This window comes from Catharus ustulatus, chromosome 12 (genome assembly GCF_009819885.2).
Source record: "Catharus ustulatus isolate bCatUst1 chromosome 12, bCatUst1.pri.v2, whole genome shotgun sequence".
Lineage (NCBI taxonomy): Eukaryota > Metazoa > Chordata > Aves > Passeriformes > Turdidae > Catharus > Catharus ustulatus.
In genome coordinates, this window is record NC_046232.1 from 13,597,844 (window position 1) to 13,614,877 (window position 17,034).

The 17,034-nt window shown below is 52.3% G+C and overlaps 1 long non-coding RNA gene across 2 annotated transcripts in view; it reads right to left on the reverse strand.

Annotated features, from left to right (window-relative positions):
* Positions 1-961: 961 nt before the first annotated feature.
* Positions 962-17,034, reverse strand: part of LOC117002051 — a 40,195-nt gene continuing 24,122 nt past the window's right edge. For both annotated transcript variants that reach the window (XR_004419204.1, XR_004419203.1), the window contains exon 4: positions 962-1,614. This is a non-coding gene — a long non-coding RNA (uncharacterized LOC117002051). The remainder of the gene's footprint in view (positions 1,615-17,034) is intronic.

The window sequence follows — 17,034 nt, forward strand, 5'->3', positions numbered from 1 at the left end:
GGAGATGAGGGGGTGTGGGGGGGTCTCTGCTCGGGCCTGGAGCGCCGGGCAGACCCATAGAGGCTGTGTCCTCTGCAAGGCTCTCCAGCCCAGATCGCCCTAAGGATGCCCATTGCACTAGCAGGGCCCTGCACTGTGCCGTCATCTCCACTTGCAGCCCCCCTACAGCACCAGTTCCCCCAGTAATACCCATTAGCAGCACCAGTTCCCCCTGTAACGCCTCCACAGCATCAGTGTGCCCCCAGTACCATCAGTTCTCCAACCCACGCTAATCCCCCACAGCAATACCAGCCCCCAAGCACCATCACCCCCCTGCAACCCAAATCCCTCCCAGTCCCACCAGTGCCTCCAGCACCCCTTGCCGCACTTGCCAACCATCACCTCTCTGTAAGGTGGTTTTTGGGTGCTCAGGGCTTCAGAGTAAGAGCACGCAGACCCCCCGGCCCCCCTGCTCCGCAGCCCCCGCGCAGCCCCCATTAGCATCCCCGCGCCCGGCCCCCTGCCCAGCCTTGAACTTGGCCATGCCGGGCTGCGCTCCTTCTGCCTGCCTGGGCTCGCACAATGCCGGCCTTGACCCATTGTTTGCTTTTTTCGGATTTCAGCTGGGAAAGCGGCCACCTCGCGCAGCCTGCCCCGAGCACGCCAGGAGCGGGGCACAATGGGGAACCCTGCTCTGCAGGCAGAAGGGCTCCAAATCATTTGAGAGACATATTCATTATATTCTTTCACGGGGGTCTGTTTGCATTGGGTTTAGCGGTTACTTCCCAGACGGGGTTCAGACCAAATAAAGATCATTGAGCGGCGAGGGATTCGCCCGGGCTTTCAGGGAAATATGCCTGATGCGGGGCACGGCACGGCCCGGCTGCTTGGCTCTCAGCTGCTCCCGCTTCTCTGTTGATTTGCCTGGGTTTATTTTGTGCCCATTGCCTCCTCCATCTCGAGACTGCACCAAATCACACGCTCACTTTTGCAAAAGGGAGAGTTTATTTTCAACAGTGCATGGGGTGGTGGGGGGGGATTTGAATGGGAAAGAATTACAGGCAGTACATTTCTCTTACAGGAACAGAGAGGGTGCAGTACAACAGCAGCAGGGCTGCCTGGCCTGGACAGGCTCATGGTCCTCTGGGCCCCAAGCACAGCACCTTCAGCAAGGCTGCACTCCCACAGTTCCACAGACCCAGGGATCAAGAGCAGCAAGGGCTGAGCTCTGCTCCATGAGCAAAGCTGGGGGCTAAAAGCTCCCTCCAAACTTTCCACACCTGGTATTTCACCAGGTGAGACAGTGACTGGCTCAGGTCTCTCTGCCTAAGCACTTTGGTCCTGCTCTGGGGTATTGAGGGCACTGAAGGTGACATACAGGAGTGATGTGGGATGATCCCTTGGCTCCCTGTGCTGCCCTGGCTCCCTCCCCATGGCTGCACCGCTGTGTTTCGAAGTGATGCAGAAATCCACTGTGTCCACAAGACAAAGCTGTCTCCTCTCTGAGGCCAATGGAGAAGCAGGTTGGGACCCTCCTGGAGAAACTCGAAGTCAGATGTCAAGTCCAGACAGGTGGTAGCCAACTGCAAGAAGGAACTCACAGGCTTCAAAAGTCCCTTTTCCACTCAGTGGGATCTAGGAAGGAAAGAAAAACAATGGAGTGGTTATGATCTCTGACAGAGAAATGGTCCAGCGGTGCTTGGCTGAGAACAGACCAACTTGTATCTGACGGAGCAGAACTCCAATCCTCTTTCCTTCCTCACCACATGTTTCTCATGGCTCTGGACGACCTTACCCTCTTCCTTACCAGGAAAACTGTAGTCCCCGAGATGCCAAGCTTCCCCTGCACCCTCCTCAATCCCCTACCTCTGCCTGCCCCGCACACCGCCAGCCAGGGGAGGGCTCACCGCTTGTCCTTCCTCCCTAGGCTTTGGGGCATGGGATTACTCTGCATGTCAGAGCCACTAAAGGCACAGCCCTCTGATGTTTTAATCTTCGTGTTAACTTTCCCTGCCCTCGGCGCCCTTGCCTGACTGGAGAAAGTGATACCAAGCCACCGAGCTGGAGCCGAAGCTGTGACGCTCAGCCAAAGTCCCCTTCTCGGCTTTCCCCGTGCTTTGCCACTCACATCTTGCACCTTGCAGCACGTTCTCCTCCCTTCTCCTTGCTTTTTTTCATCTATTTCCTTTACACTTTGTCCATGTTGAGTGTGTATTCCCTAGCCTCCAAACCAGTCCCATCCTTTTCCTACCTTCCCTTTGCTTTGCCCATAAACTGTTACACTGGAAGGAGTATAGACTAATCCTTGAGTACACTTGCAAAAGGAACCATCAGCTGACTAATTTATTCTTTTTATTGCACCAAATTGTAATTTTATAAAATATTGCAAATTTTATAAAATATTTGCAAGCCCATTTTAAGAGATAAATCTTCTGTGTGGCTCTCTAATGAGCCGCCCTGGGAGTAGCCGGCATGTGATCTGCTGTAGGTCGCACCGCGACGTTCCCAGGCTGTGACTGGATGAACCACCGTAACTCTTTGAACTGTGCAAATACTCCACACTCTGGGGTCCAGGCTACAATTTTCATGGGTATTTTTTCTCTCTCTTAAAAATAGATCTTCTGTAACCCCTTTATTGCAATATTCATAAAGCACTTGATGGAAATCCAAGGAAAATCCCTTCCCTTCTGCAACTTTGAAGCAAGCCTAAAACTTAAGAGAGGCTGAGGCCAAACCTACCCCATGTGCTTGGGTTTGGGGAAGGGCCATGGCTTGCATCTGTCCCTGGGTGCTGAGAGGACAGATCCCATGCTGCATGTGTTTAAGGGGACCCAGGTTGCAAAAAGCCAAGGCTCAGCACTTCTTTTATCCTGTGTGAGATTTGGAGTCATCCTGAATGTTCCCTCAAGCCTGGCAAGGATAGTGAGGCCAGGACAGATGAGATCTGAATGATGGTGGGTGCTTTCCCAAGCCCAGGAGAGAAGGAACCCTTGTTCTCAGCAGGGGAAAGCCTTTACCTGGCAGGTAAAGTCCCCTGTCCTGGGCAGGGACAGTCCCTGCCCTCTGTAGGGACAGGCTGAGCTTCCTTTGGCCTACAGAGGAACTCCTCTGTAGTGTGGATAGAGAGGATGTTTGTTGTTTACCCAGCCTGGAAATCACCCACTGTCTGCCTGGTGAGCTTGAAACTTCTGGCACTCAGTAACTGAGGGCAAGAGGGGCTGGACCAACCCGACTGATTCGATATAAGCTTCAGGAAAACTCAAATCTCCTGCATGCACTTTCTCTCCAGGCAGAGTTCAGCCTTGCACTGAGGGTGCCTGCAAAAATAGGGCTCCACCAGGACCCAGTTCCAGCCCCAACATCCTGCACAGGGAAAACATCTCTCTGTGTGTGATTTATTTGCCATCTTTTTTTTCTTTTTAACTGAATAAATAATTGAAATTATAGTTCAGCCTCTGCCCCAACAGTTGCTCCTGTGCCTCCTTGTGCCCTTACAAAGCCAGCACTGAGGTTTATATGCTGATAAACTGCCCTGCCACAGCAATTCTGGGCGGTGGGAAGAGAAAAAAAAAAAAACCTTAAATAATGGTAAATGGATGCAGAACGCTCTGCCTAATCAGATTCCTGTCCCCTATTGAGGCCAGGAAGGAGGGACCCCGCTCCTCCCCTGCCCTCAGCCCAGCCTCCGCTTCACCGGCTCACACGGAGAAACTTTCTGGACAATTTAATCTCGACAGGGTGTTACTTAGAAAAACCTTTTTCACTGTCAATTTTTCTCCCCCCTCCCTTCCACCCCCCCCTTTTTTTTTCTTCCCTCCCAGCCTTGATTGAATTTTGCAAGCCCCTGATATCTTTCTTTTTTGTAGGGATGCACGCTGCTTATGCAAATACCAGCCTTTCATACCAGCCTCCCTGGCTCAAGCCCTCCAACTTGAATGTGACCAAAAGCTGTGCTCTCCCCTGCTAACTCCTTAGCACAATTACACCTCCATTCTGCTCCAGGGGCCCGGGGAGGGGGAAAAAAAAATCATTTTAAACTAATAACACGTGCTGTTTGCTTTGGATAATTACAAGGGAGCTTCGGCTTCTAAGAGCTATGAAATATTCTGTTCAGCAGGGCGGGAGGGAGGCTCCGTGTTACGCCTACGCCGCGAGTTTTATCTCCTGACGGAGATGCTCGCACGGCCTCTCGAGGCTCCCTCCATCTCGTGCTCATCCCCTGCACCTGGGCAAGCATTTACATTTCCTACGGAGCAACTTCTGGCTGCTTTGGGCTACAGGAGAGAGGAGAAGGCGCCTGACATTTTCCTTATCTCAAGTTACAATTTCCTGCAAGCATCAAGATAATAAAACATCGGCGATGGGCAAGATGAGCGAAATGAATGCGTCGGCTGAGGCTCCCGCAGCAGCGCGGGAAGGGCCGGGGAGAAAGGACACCCGGGGGATGCGGCTGCTCCGCTGGCTCTCGTTTGCATCGTGGCCCTGACGTTATTGTCCTCCTGCCTTGTCTGCTGGGGAAGTTTATGTGGAGGGCTTTTGCTGGGGCGAGGAGGAGGAGGGGAGTTTTCCCCAAAAGCACCCAGGAATCTGTCAAAAGAGGGACAGAAAAGAGAAGAAGAAGAAGAAGAAGGGAGACAGAGAGTGGGAACGTCAAGGACCCCTGACTAATGAATAGCAAGTTTGCCCTTGAACCTCCCTGGGCTTTGCCATTCCCAGGCTCCAAACAAGGGCTGATGCATGCTTGGGCCCAGCTGCAGGGGGACCGGGCTATGGTTCATCTCAGACACTTTGACAGCCCGGGCCTTTTCCCCACATAGCTCAGACTCGCCTAACTACTCCCCTGGCAACAGCTCAGTGCAGGAACCTGCGCTGAGGCCCTGCCTGCTGCATACAGAAGTACGAGGAGGAGGAGGGGAGCCGCTGGGAGAAATTAGCTAGAGACTGGCTTAACCCATCAAATGCTGGGCAGGCGTTGCCAGCCCCAGCACCCTTTGCTCAGCCCCAGCACCCTCCACACACCCTGGGCGCTCACTGGGCAGTATCTGCAGTGCAGCTGGAGAGGGGCAGGGGTGGGTTAGATGGGTTGAGTCGCTGTGTATCACAAATCCCACGACCTGCTGCTTCACCTCCACCCAGTGCCTTGGACCTCGTGGGTCTGAAGGTCCTCGTGGTGCCAGGGATGTAGGAGGGAGCCAAAGTAGCCAGCTGGAAAAGGCCACTGGACACTGGGAGGAAAGGGCACGGCCTCTCCCTGCTGTGGTGGGACAGGGCATCCCTCCCTGCCAGCCAAAATGAGGGCAGGGGCTGGGTGAGAGGCACAAACTTGCCCTGGATGCTCTTTCTGCATTGCAGATCAAAGGCTGGGGACGAGCTGGCCTTAGGGGTCTGCACTGAATGGCTGGAGAGAACAGGCACAAGCACCCGGCGGCTCTAAAATGCGACCCAGAAACGTTCCCACATCCCAGCCCCATATAAATCAAGGGGGAAAAAAAGGGGGAGCTCCATCCCAGCCTCTGTTTTTACAGAGCATCTTTCATGTGCAGTCCCTGAGAGAGGGCTTTGCCGAGCTTGTTAAGGATGGCTCCTGCGCCAGGCAGAGAGGGGGACGCACCATATGGAGAGGAGAAAAAGAAAAGGGGACACTGAAAATGGAAAATTATGCAAAGCAGGAGGAGAGGCACTGGGGGAAAGGGGGGAGGGAGGCAGCAAGGAGGTGGGGGATGGGGAGACAGGAGGCTGGAAGGGAGCCCTGACTTGGGGAACACCATTAGCTGGCACTGGGGCTGCGTGAGGAACAGAAGTGACCAGGTGCAGGACAGCCCTTTGTACCCTTGGGTGCTGTCACTGGAGGGCAGTTCTCCAGCCTGGCCTCCCCTGAGAGGGTCTGGGCTGTGCCAGGGCGATGCCCAGCTGGACTGTGGTGGGTGCATTCTGTTTCTGGAGTTGTGCTGCACTGGGAGGTACAGAAATACGGGGTCCGTGGTGACCTACTTCAGAGGTGTCCTGAGGACCTCTGTTACTATAGCAATGAGGTTGCAAGCAAACATTATGGTCTTTTGGACAAGAGTTTTGCTAGTCATCAATCACAAAAACCAGACTCGTGTAAGGAGGTGCCAGGGCATTGTAAGGAAAGGCTCTGATCACAGCAACAATAGCAAGGGCCCAAACTGCCCTTGGGTCTCAGCTGCCCGTGCAGTGAAGGTGGATGCTTGGGTGAGTCAAAGGAGAATCCGAATTCAACTGCCAGAGCTCTTCCCTTCCCCTCGAGCCCTGCAGAGTCCTGGTGCTGCCGGGTGAGCTGCAGGCCCAGTATGGCTCAGGGATGCTGTGCAGGCATCCCAGTCCAGGCTTGTGTTACTGCCCAGCTTGTGCTCAAACTCCAGTATCTGGCCTAACGTGGTGTTTGGAGAAATAACTTGGCCCTCCCCAACCCAGGTGTAGAGCTCCTTTTTTCTATCCTGGAAACACTGTCCAGCTTTGGGGAAACAATCCACCTTGTCACTGACAGCTTCTTTTTCCCAAAGCCACTCTATGCCCTAAACTTGTGGCACTCTGCTGGCTCCCTGTCATGGGCCACGACCACCTTGCACATCCTCACTGGGTGCAAGCCCTCTTCTCCAGCCCATCTTTCACCCAGCAAGGACAGCCCCCCATGCTGGGTGCTTGCAGCTCTGTGACTCCTGCTTTGTGCCCTCCACGCCATTCCCATCTCTCCATTCAGTGGCTTTTGTTCAGAGCAGCCAGTGTTTTTCCTTCACTCTCCTCGGCATTGCTTGACAGCGAGGAACACAAACTGCTCCTGGCTCCCACTTCTCATCTCCCTTGGCCCTGTCACAGCCTTTGATCTCACACCCATATCTACCACACTGCTCCCTTTTCCAGCTCCTTCTGTTTGTTCCATCAGGAAACCTTCCCTTGCTGCATCCCAAATGGATCTCTGGATAAACCCATCTACTGTGCTTCCCTCCATTTACCACTGGCTACTTTACCATCAGCCCTGTGCCCCTAAACCCTCATTTCAGGCAGATTCCTGTGAGGCCAGAGCACAAGAGGGGCTGGTACAGAGACAGGCGTGGGCCTGTGCCTGCAGAGATGGGCACGCTCGCCCTGGCATACACGTGTTCCTGCCTGCACATGCCAACACCTACTTGTTCCTGCCCACGTTCCCGCTGCCAGATCCAAGGCTGTGGGATTTCAAGGGGAGCTCTTGTTCTCCAATGGGGCACAGGCATTATCTGCGCAGCACACTGCAGGTTGGGATTTGGGCTGTTTGGTCTTACAGTCACTAGACTAAAAGGATGCTGTACCATTTAGTTTCCTCAAGAATCATGACCTGGAGTAAGGCTACATGTGTTGGCCAGATCCTCAGCAGAGCCCTGGAATAAGCTGTAGGCACCGAAGAGGATTCATCTAAGCAGCATACAAAGAAAAATAGCAAAAAATAAAGTTCACGGGGGCACACGAAAAACAGAGCTTCCACCCACAGAGCAGCTGTGTGGGGCTCTGGAGACAGGCAGGCAACGTGGGAGAGCTTGCTCTCAAAATGATGCATTTGCAACAGCTTCCCTTCTTCAACCACTGGAGATACACTAAGCTACCTGCCCTGTAGAGACACATTTCAATTTTCAGGCACAGGACTTTGTCCTGGGCTGCTTTAAGGCTGGCTGGCCCTTGTGGCAGCATGATGCAAAAATGAGACGTGCCTTCATGGGAGAGGAAGGAGAGGGATGTACTCTATCCCTTGGTGTTCTGACACAGGCAAGAAATTGCCTCCACGAACAAACCCAGGAGAAGGGGCTGTTTGGTGTTCTCCCTGTAAATTCCCACCTACTAGGAATGGGTGGTGTGGGGAGAGCAGATGGGATTCAGGGTGTCCTTTGGATCAGGCTGGCCTCAGCTGCTGTGCTGGAAGCTGAACCGTTTCCAAGGAGGATATGGCAAGAACAGTGAGTCCTGCCCAAGTGACGGTCCAAAGCGCTGGCACTTCGTCCTGATTCAACCTCGCCCCAGATTCCTGCCCTTGGCTCACATCCAGGTTTCTTTCTCCTTGACCCATCTCCATCAAAAGAAGAGCTGTTACAAGTCTCTGCTCTGAGTTTCTAGTCTACAAATAGAAGCACAGCAGCACCTGCTCCGGAGCTGAACATTTCCACTAAACCCTATTTTGATGCCTGTCCCGGCTAAAGAAATCTTTTGGGACCGTGTCACTTGTATGAGAAGTTATATATTTCAACCTCCAGCAATACAAGACACTGATATGATACTGAACTACACAATTGCTCTATGTCCCTGTACTTCCACCTTGGCTGCAGAGATGCCCCACAAGGGCTCATCTCCAGCAAATATTTCTCTGGACAGGGACAGGAACTTGGCTGCCTTGAGCACTGGGGCCAATGTGTTTATCGGGCAGCAAAGCTGGCCCTGCCATCTCTCCCTGGGAAGCTGTGCCATGGGAGCTGCTAAAACAGCATTTCATTTCCAAACAGGGCTCCAGAGACCTCTTGTGTGAAGGATTCAACAGAGCGAGGCGGGGTAGAGCAGAACAAGGAGACACAACCCCAGGCTAAAAAACAAGCCAGACCCCAGGTTTGATGGACCTTATTGCTCTGCACCAGGGCTCAGGCTGGCCTGTCCCCTTGAATCAGTGCCAATCTCTCCTGTGTCACCACTGATGGGGAAACGGCGAATTGGGATTTTTTTTCACTTCCTTCTTCCCCCCTTTTCCCTCCCCTAACTCCTTTTCCGCATCATAAGCAAAGTCCTAATAAAGCTCCCATCCCCACTGCCAGCCCTGCACCATGCTCCCAGCAGAAAAGAGATGCAAAGCCACGCTTGGAATCTGATTCCCCGGCTTTAAACGCTGCTCTGCCAGCAAAGTGCGACTTGAAAGCTCCCCTGTCACAGTTACAAAGCTCCGAACAGCCCTTCCTCGGATAATCACGCTTATCTCCAGATTAAGAAAGAGAGACCTGCAGCTGAGGCTGGTCACATGGGCTGGGATGTGGGCAAATCTCTTTTAAACAATCCCCATATAGCTGTGACCTCCACCGCAGCCCAAATACACCGTCCCTCGGTCCCACTCGAAAACCAGCTCTGGAGACATGACAGAGCATGTGAGAGGAGACTGGGCTGATGATGGGGGGGGCGGAGGGAAACCACGGGGGAGGAGTGAGAAAGCAACGGAGAAGAGGAGGGTGAGAACGACGGAAGAAGAAATAAGTAAAGGGAGGATGTGGGAGAGGAATAGGATGTGGTGGAGAGGGAGGAAAAGTGCATGAATGGAGGGGGAGGATGATGAAGGACAGGGAGGTCTCTGCTGCTCTTCCTGTTGGGGATTAGTTGTCCCTGCACTGTCCTCAGTTTAACTCTTCCCACTCTGTCCCCGGCTGGCAGCATAGCCTGATTACGTGACTCCAGCTGTGCCAAGCAGCCTTGGCAGGGTGAGCACGTTACCTACTTTGCTGCCACGGATTCATTAAGAGGCTTTGCTTGTGTGGGAATAGTCATCCCAATGGGGAAAGGGAAAAAAAACCCTTCTGCAGATCAACCTGCTGAGGAGCTCTGACAAAGCGGTTTCCACAGCCCTGCCCAGAATTTGGGAGCAGAATTAAGGAGAGCAGGGCACAGGGATGGGAGGTCAGATGGGAGGGGTCCTTAGCATGGCCACTTGTCTTGGGATGACCCCTCAACCAAAGCACCACTGCTCAGAGATGAGGCACCAGACAGGGAGGGAACTGCAAGCCCTTCGTAGGATGCTGGTGCCTGGTTCTTCTTTGTGATTAAAGGCCACCTTGCATGTGGGTCAGGCATGGATGACACATTCACCCTCTGCGTAAATGAAAGGTCTGAGCAACCACAGAGGGACTTTTTCCAACAGCAGATTCCCCTCTTACATCCATGTGGTATTAATACAATTATTTTGCAATGGAGGAGCCCAAACAGCTCTGAAATGGGCACAGGGTTCTGGGGCTGCACCTCTCTGAGGATGCCCACTTTGTGCTGGCACTGACTTGGGGTTTGCAGCCACGGCCACAGGCTGCAGCCCGCCAGAGGCACCGCAGTGCTGCCTCTCCAGCTGCTCATTATTCACCCTGCGCAATTAGGCACCGCTGATAAGACACATGAAATTGCCTTTGTTCTCCAACTGGAAGACCTGCATTTCATGGGAATCCCTTTTTTCCTGCATATTACTGATGAGCTGCCCACTGTACCTAATGCTAGAGTGGCAGTGAGGATTTTGGGGCACTTCTTGGGCTGGCACTCATAGATGTCCCGTGCAGGTTGATGGGGAGGTGTAGCCTGGCCCTGCCTGTGTTCCCAGACTGCTCTGAGCACAAAGGAGAGCTGTTCCTCCTGCAGCCTGCTCTGCCCCACCAGGGACCTGTCAGCTCTCCTCCAGGCAGGTGGCTTTGTCGCTTCCTGGCTACTCTACCATCTCTCCATGTTACTTTCCAGTTTCCCTCCCAGAGGAAAGCCCAGTGCAGCTGCAAAGGCAGTGGGGGAAGCAGCGTCAGCCCTACCCAAACCAAACCTTGCTGATGCTAACAGCCACCTTCCTTTGTTCATGACCTTCCCCTTCCTCCCCAACCAGTCCATCAGGACTCAACCCCATGTTCTGCTGCTTGGACCAAGCATCTCCCACCCAGGCTCCCTGCAAGGCCAGCCCTGCTCCATTGTCTATCAGCTCCCGCTCTTCATTTCTTCACTGCACCAGAACCCAAGTATGGAAGAGAAGGCAAACTGGAGCCAACATCAAGCTGGGTGCTACCAAGCTCCACAGGAAGCAAGCTGTGCTCCAGTAAACTTCCCAAAATGCCTCTGCTTCAGAGCAGTCTCGTGCCATGTGAATGCCTGCTCTTTCTGCATCTGGCAGCTGCTCAGATGGGACCACAGGGAGAAAAGACATCTTGGCCCATTCAAGAGTTTCTTCCCATTCTGCTCAAGAAATGTATGTGGGCTCTTAAGTCTTGTTGATTTAAGGGAAAGGATGCAAAATTAATTTAGACAGGAAATTAATTAGATGTGAACTGATGTTTACATCCCTACACATACAGTGAATTCTTGTGTGAACCTACAGAATGCAGATGGATGGATGGATGAATGATAACAACAGTCTAGGAATGACATTATGTGCTGGTCCATACGCTGGGGATGTAGAAAGACTTTTCTCTGCATTGGTAATTAATAACTCTATCCTGAGCAAATGTTGATAAATCCTTTATAGAGCACGTTATCTCTGTCTCTCCAACTCCTGTTCTGCATTTCCATTTGCCTGTTTCCACTGCTCCACCCCTGGCACCCACACGCTTCACTTCCCTCCCATATTTTGTAACTGGTAGCAGCTTTGACTCCCCTTCTGGAGAAAGAGGCGGAGGTTTTGTTACTGGGGCTTTGTGTGAGTGATTGCATGTGTATGTGTGTATACAAAGATGGATACAAATCCATTGGAAATAAACACCTTTTAAGGGACTTGAGAAAAAGACACACAGGGCAGAGGAGAAGAAAGAGCTTACAGACCCTCAGCCAGACAATCAGCCAAGATGAAGAGAAAGACCCAGTGAACCAAAAAAAGCCTCAGTTCTCTTTTAAACTCTCCATGATTTGCAACGAAAGCAGCAGATCCCATGGCTGGGAAGCCGAGCCCTGGCGATGCAACCCTCACCCCTTCTCCCAGCCCCGCACAGCTCAATTACCCCAGGCTGCCAGGCTGCACTGAGCACACCCCCACCACCCCGCATCTCCCCCGCCGCCGAGACAGCTTTCACCAATGGAAGGAGTACAAATATATTCATTGGCACCTTATCAGACATGCATGCAAAACTAATTAACATGGGGAGACATGCAAGCTGCCACCCAGCCACAAATACACACCCACGAGCATGCACACACACACGCACGCATGCACAAGGCAACCCTTGTCTAGGGGGGACATTCAAAAGGCTTTGTCACTAATTTAGGCATCTGTCTCAGTCTGGTCTGGTCCTCCTGGCTAGGCTGGAGTTGTGGTTTTTTTCCCACTCTGTTTGACAATGCTGGGAACATGCCCGGAGACCCCTCATTCAAATCACCCCTTGACAATGGTCTCATTGTGTGAGCATATAGAAAAGGGAAAGGATGGGGGAGAAGATGTGGAAGGGGGGTAAGGAATTAAAATGTGAACCCAAGGAAGTGTTTACTAACACAAGCCTCGCAGCTGCCCCGTCTCTCCTCCACCCCCTTCTTCCGCCCCCGGCCGTTCCAATGGCCCAGCTTGTCCCCAGTTTGAAGCGGGCAGCAGGATGTCGGGACAGTGGAGTGGGAGCAGGGCTGCACAGAGGTGCACACAGAGCTGGCAGACTGAAGGGATGAAGCCTCAGGGCATTCAAGTCTTTGGCTGCAGGGGGGCAGGTACAGGTTAGAGAAGAGAAGATAGAGCCAGCGATGCCTTGGAGAGGATTAGGGACTTAAAATGTCCTGGGAAGGACATCTTCATGGAGGAGCAAGAGATTTATTGGTATAACCACTCCAAGGCTTTTCCAGGCAGGAACAAAAAGTGCTTAAACCTGGCCTCGTGGATTTAGAGCAAGTGAGCAGCCTTGCTGCACAGTTTGGACTGCTCTCTTTGGTGCTGCTGCCAGACACGCTACAGCAGGAGAAGAAAGGGGGGGAAAAAGCAGGGAGTCAGAGCTGGGGGCTCAGAGGATGGACCAGACTCCCTTCAGGACCCCACTGTCTGCCTATTGCTACTTATTAAATACCAGGAGAAAAAAAAAAATAGGGAAAAATGCCTGAGTGCCCTGACCACCCCCCAGGCACGCCCGGGGGAGGAAATAGCGAAGGTGCAGATGGGGGTGTTCAACCCAGCCCCACCGCGCTTGGCTGGCCTTGGCAGGCTCCGTTCAGCTGGAAATGCCCAAGAGCCAGCAGAGCAAAGGGAACGGGAGCTGGGGAGGGGGAGAAGATGATGACAACGTTTTCCATATATGCAAATGCATCCACACAAGATACCCAGAGGGAGACAAAACAAAGAGACCTCGAAGAGGCTGGCTCTGAGACCCGCACAAAGCCAGATACCTCCGCACGCCTACGGTGCTTGCACGTGAGGACCTGTGCAATGCAAGATGCAATGTTGTCCAGAGTTCCCCCCAATCTGAGCAGATACCAGCCTAAAGAAAGCCTGGTGGAGGAGCCCAGTGAAAGCTGCAAAGACAAATGCCACAATCCCACATCCTCCTACACAAACAGGTGCACCTTAGGAGTAAAAAACTATTCCTGTCCTTTAGCTTAGTCAGAGAAGAGAAAAGCTGTGATGCAAACCCACATGAGCCCTGCCTTGGTGGGCAGAGGGAGCTCAGCTCCTCCGACATTGCTCCTGCAGTCAGATCCACCCCCCAGACCTTTGTGTGCTTTCCAAAGAGGAAAGCTAGGAAATTCCTGGACATTACTAAACGAGGCCGGGCAAAATGTCACAGAGAAACCCAAAAATGTACATGAGGCAAAAAATTTATTTCTCACAACCATTGCGGCAAAAACAAAAGTCACCTGTGCAAACATTTCTGCTTTAAAAAAGGGAAACTACTGCCAAGTAAGCAAATCTTTGCTTTTTATCCAAACAAGTGGTTGTGAGCAGTTTTATTGCCACATTCCTGTGCCCCAATACACAGGGATAAGCACTCGACACAGAGTGACACGCAGGGACTCGGGGACAGAGCTGTTGTTTTAATAGGGCAATGAAGACAGCGAATGAAATAAAACCCTACAGAGATCAGCTTGCAGAACTCAAGGCTGAGAAAATCTATTTGATGGTAAAAGGAAACAAGGACACTCGTGATTCTGCTCTCATTTCCATGCTGTAAATTTGGGCAGCTTTTACTGAACGCAATTAAATCCTCACTTAGGATTTAACCTGGTGAAGCTGAGGGCAGACCTTGCTACAAGACCCACCTCTGAGCTCTTCCCCTCAACTTGCTCTGTAGAGGCCAGCAGGAGTTGTGAGAAAACCGAGTGAAAAAGCAAGGGAATTCATAGATCCCTGCCAGTGTGGCCATTTCAAAGCCCCCTTCAGCTCTGTCTTGCCTGTTCTCTCCTTCCCCAGTTATTTGCTGCTTTGCTTTTGGAGCTTTGGCAGCAGAGAACAGAGTCAGTACCAGCCTGGCAAGCACAGAGACTCGATGGTATTTGGGCATCTCCTTCCCTTTGCCTCTAATGAGAACTGAAAACCTCAGCAAACCCCCAACACATCCATTCCCTGCCTCTGGTGACTGAGCCATCCTTTCCAATACTTTTAAGGTCCCAGTGGGGATCCCATGCAAGACTTTTGCAAGAAACCATGCAAGACCCTCTGTTATTAACACCTCTTTTCTTCACATTTCCCTTTAAGACAGGGCATTTCAAAGGCTTTTGCCCACCAGCACAGTTTAACACACTGAGTTTCCCAACAAGTAATACAACTTCTCACCTACTTGTACTACACAGGTCAAGTCACCTCAGGGCTGTGATCTTAAATCCATACATGCTTTCCCCCATGGATATTGAGAGCTGTAAATCTCAACATCTCATTAAACAGATCACTCAGAACAGATTGCCTCACAACATAACTTTTTGGCTGGCCACTACCCACGAGCAGATGATTTTACATGACATTTATTCATGCAAATTGCCGCGGCTGAAGTCTGGTTACCCAGCAAGAGCATAAAAAATTACAGTTTAGATGCATAAATGCTGGCACCATGAGAGAAGACACGATGAGACTGGAAACACATCCCTGGGTTTCACATAGAGTGCAACGAAACTTAGAGGGAGTCCTCATCAGATGGGGGTTTATCAGGAATGACCCCCCCAAAATGATCCAGAGGAGGCAGAGGAAGGCATGTGCAAGGCAGCAGGGGCTACAGAGAAATGAACTTCTCCTGCTGCATGTGCAGGAACCTGCCATGGGGAGAGCACACGCAACATTTTACGTCACTCACAAAGCCTACTCTGTCCAATAAAGTGGGGAAGTAAAACAAAGCATGAAATCCAGGCATAAATTAGCATCCCTCTAGCCTAGCTTTATTTGTGCTGCTGCTGCTGTGGATTAGCATCTAGCTGGCTGACAGGCTGATAGGCAGACAGAAACAGGGAGAAAAAAAAATTAAAAAAAAAAATCAGTGGGTGTCTTTTTTTCTCTGTGGTTCCTGGGCTGCCTGCCTTCAAAGTGCAGGCAGTGTTCATCCCTTTAGGACCCGAATTTTTCCATCTTCCTGTGAGAGGAATAGGCTCTGTAGGAAAGCAAATCCCCTTGAGATATTTGTGCCTGCACCCTGTGGAGCCGGCACCCGTCATCTAACGCAAGCCCAGTGCGAACCTGTCACATCCTCAGCCAGCATCCCTCCGGCATCCACAGCTCCACTCTGCAGAGAGCCACGGAGCCCCAGCAGCAGCCACGGTGTGGGGCTGGGGACCTTGAGGGTAGCACCTTGCCACAGGCACACACAGGGAGCACACGCCTCGGGATTAGCTCTGGATCATGTTCACCATCGCTTGGGGCAGCTGCTTCCCTCACGGCTTGCAGCGACGGCTGGGTTTGGTACCTGATCCCAAATGACATGACCGGGATCTCACGCCGGCATCTCCTCTCAGTTTGTGTCAGAAATGTGTCACTGCCAGCTCCTCGGGCAGGAGGACCTGCAGAGAGCTTCCATCGGGCTGACACACAGCCTCCCGCTCCTCAGGGCTGCATGGCAAAATGAGTGGTCGTCACCAGAGACATCCCTCCTCTCAGGGCTTGGTGGCCTCGTGCCCACCCGCCCTTTCCCAGCACAGCCATGAAAACACAGCACTAAAGAGGTGCCAGTCTTGACAGTCACCACTCCAATCCTTCCCAAGCCAGCCCTGGCAAAGGAGCCTGTCTGCCTTTCTGCCTTTCTGCCTTTCTGCCCTAGCAACTTCAGGCAGCAGAGAGGAGCTGGGAAGCTCCTCAGAGTGGCACTTGTGTACAAACTGGGGGAACAAGAGCAGGAAACCCGACTGTGGTAAAAGCAAACTGCAAAGCCCATTTCCGCTCTCACTGAGCCATTCAGAGCTTGGCTGGGCTCTCAGGTCGCTGGAGATTTCTAGTCCTTGCCTGTCTTTTAAGGAGCCAAACACAGAGCTCAGTTTTTAGGCTATGGAAATCAAATTTTCAGCCACTTTTCAAAGGTGGCCTAGAAAACACAGACTAATTCTGCACAGCCATAAAACAAATCCCTCAGGAGTACAGCACACAGTTCAAACAACCCTGTGTCCCTCTGCCTGCCACCATGACTCTCACTGAGTGGGTCTGATCAGAGGATGCAGGTGTGAAAACTCCCCAAGATGCAGAGAATCCTCCCCCAGCAGAGCCCTTGCAGCTCTCAGCCCCTCAGCCAAGTGCACTGGCCCTGCTGATCACTGGTGCCACAATCCCAGTAGGCTGGTACTGGCTTTGGAGCATGGAACAGGCAAAGCCTTTCTTGCAGCAGGCATCTGTGGCCAGTTCTGCTTGCTCCTTCCCAAACGGGTCAACACAGGCAGTTTTTCCTCAAAGGAGGCAGAAGGGCACTCTGCAAAGCTTCAAGACAGCTGCAGCTGGAAATAGCCCAAGCAGAAGAGATGCATCCCTGTTCCTCCAGCCACGCCTTCCCTGGAGTGCTTGATCCAAGTCTGGAATAAAGCACACCATCACCATCTTCATCCCACTGCACACAACCACACAGTCCCCTCCACATCCACACACCCACAGAGGTATCTGTAGAAACATGCCATGGTATCAGTAGGGCGGTTTCTTTTAGGGGTGAGGAAGGAAGAGAAGAAGGATGAGGAGAGTGTAGAAACCGGAGCCTTTGTTTCCCAGCACTCAGCCATGCTGCTAATTAGGTAGCAGAGACCAGCCACTTCCTACCACATCCTCAAGCTCTTGCAGCAATAGCAGGCACTCCTTTAGTCTCTGTCCTTTGGGGATGAGAAGGAGGCAAGGAGGCAGAAGCCAGTCAGAGCCTACAGAAATGCAACAAGCTGCAGGAAGGATCTTTGCTTTGCAAGGGAACAGGCGCCTGATGGGCTCCCCAGCCAGCACTC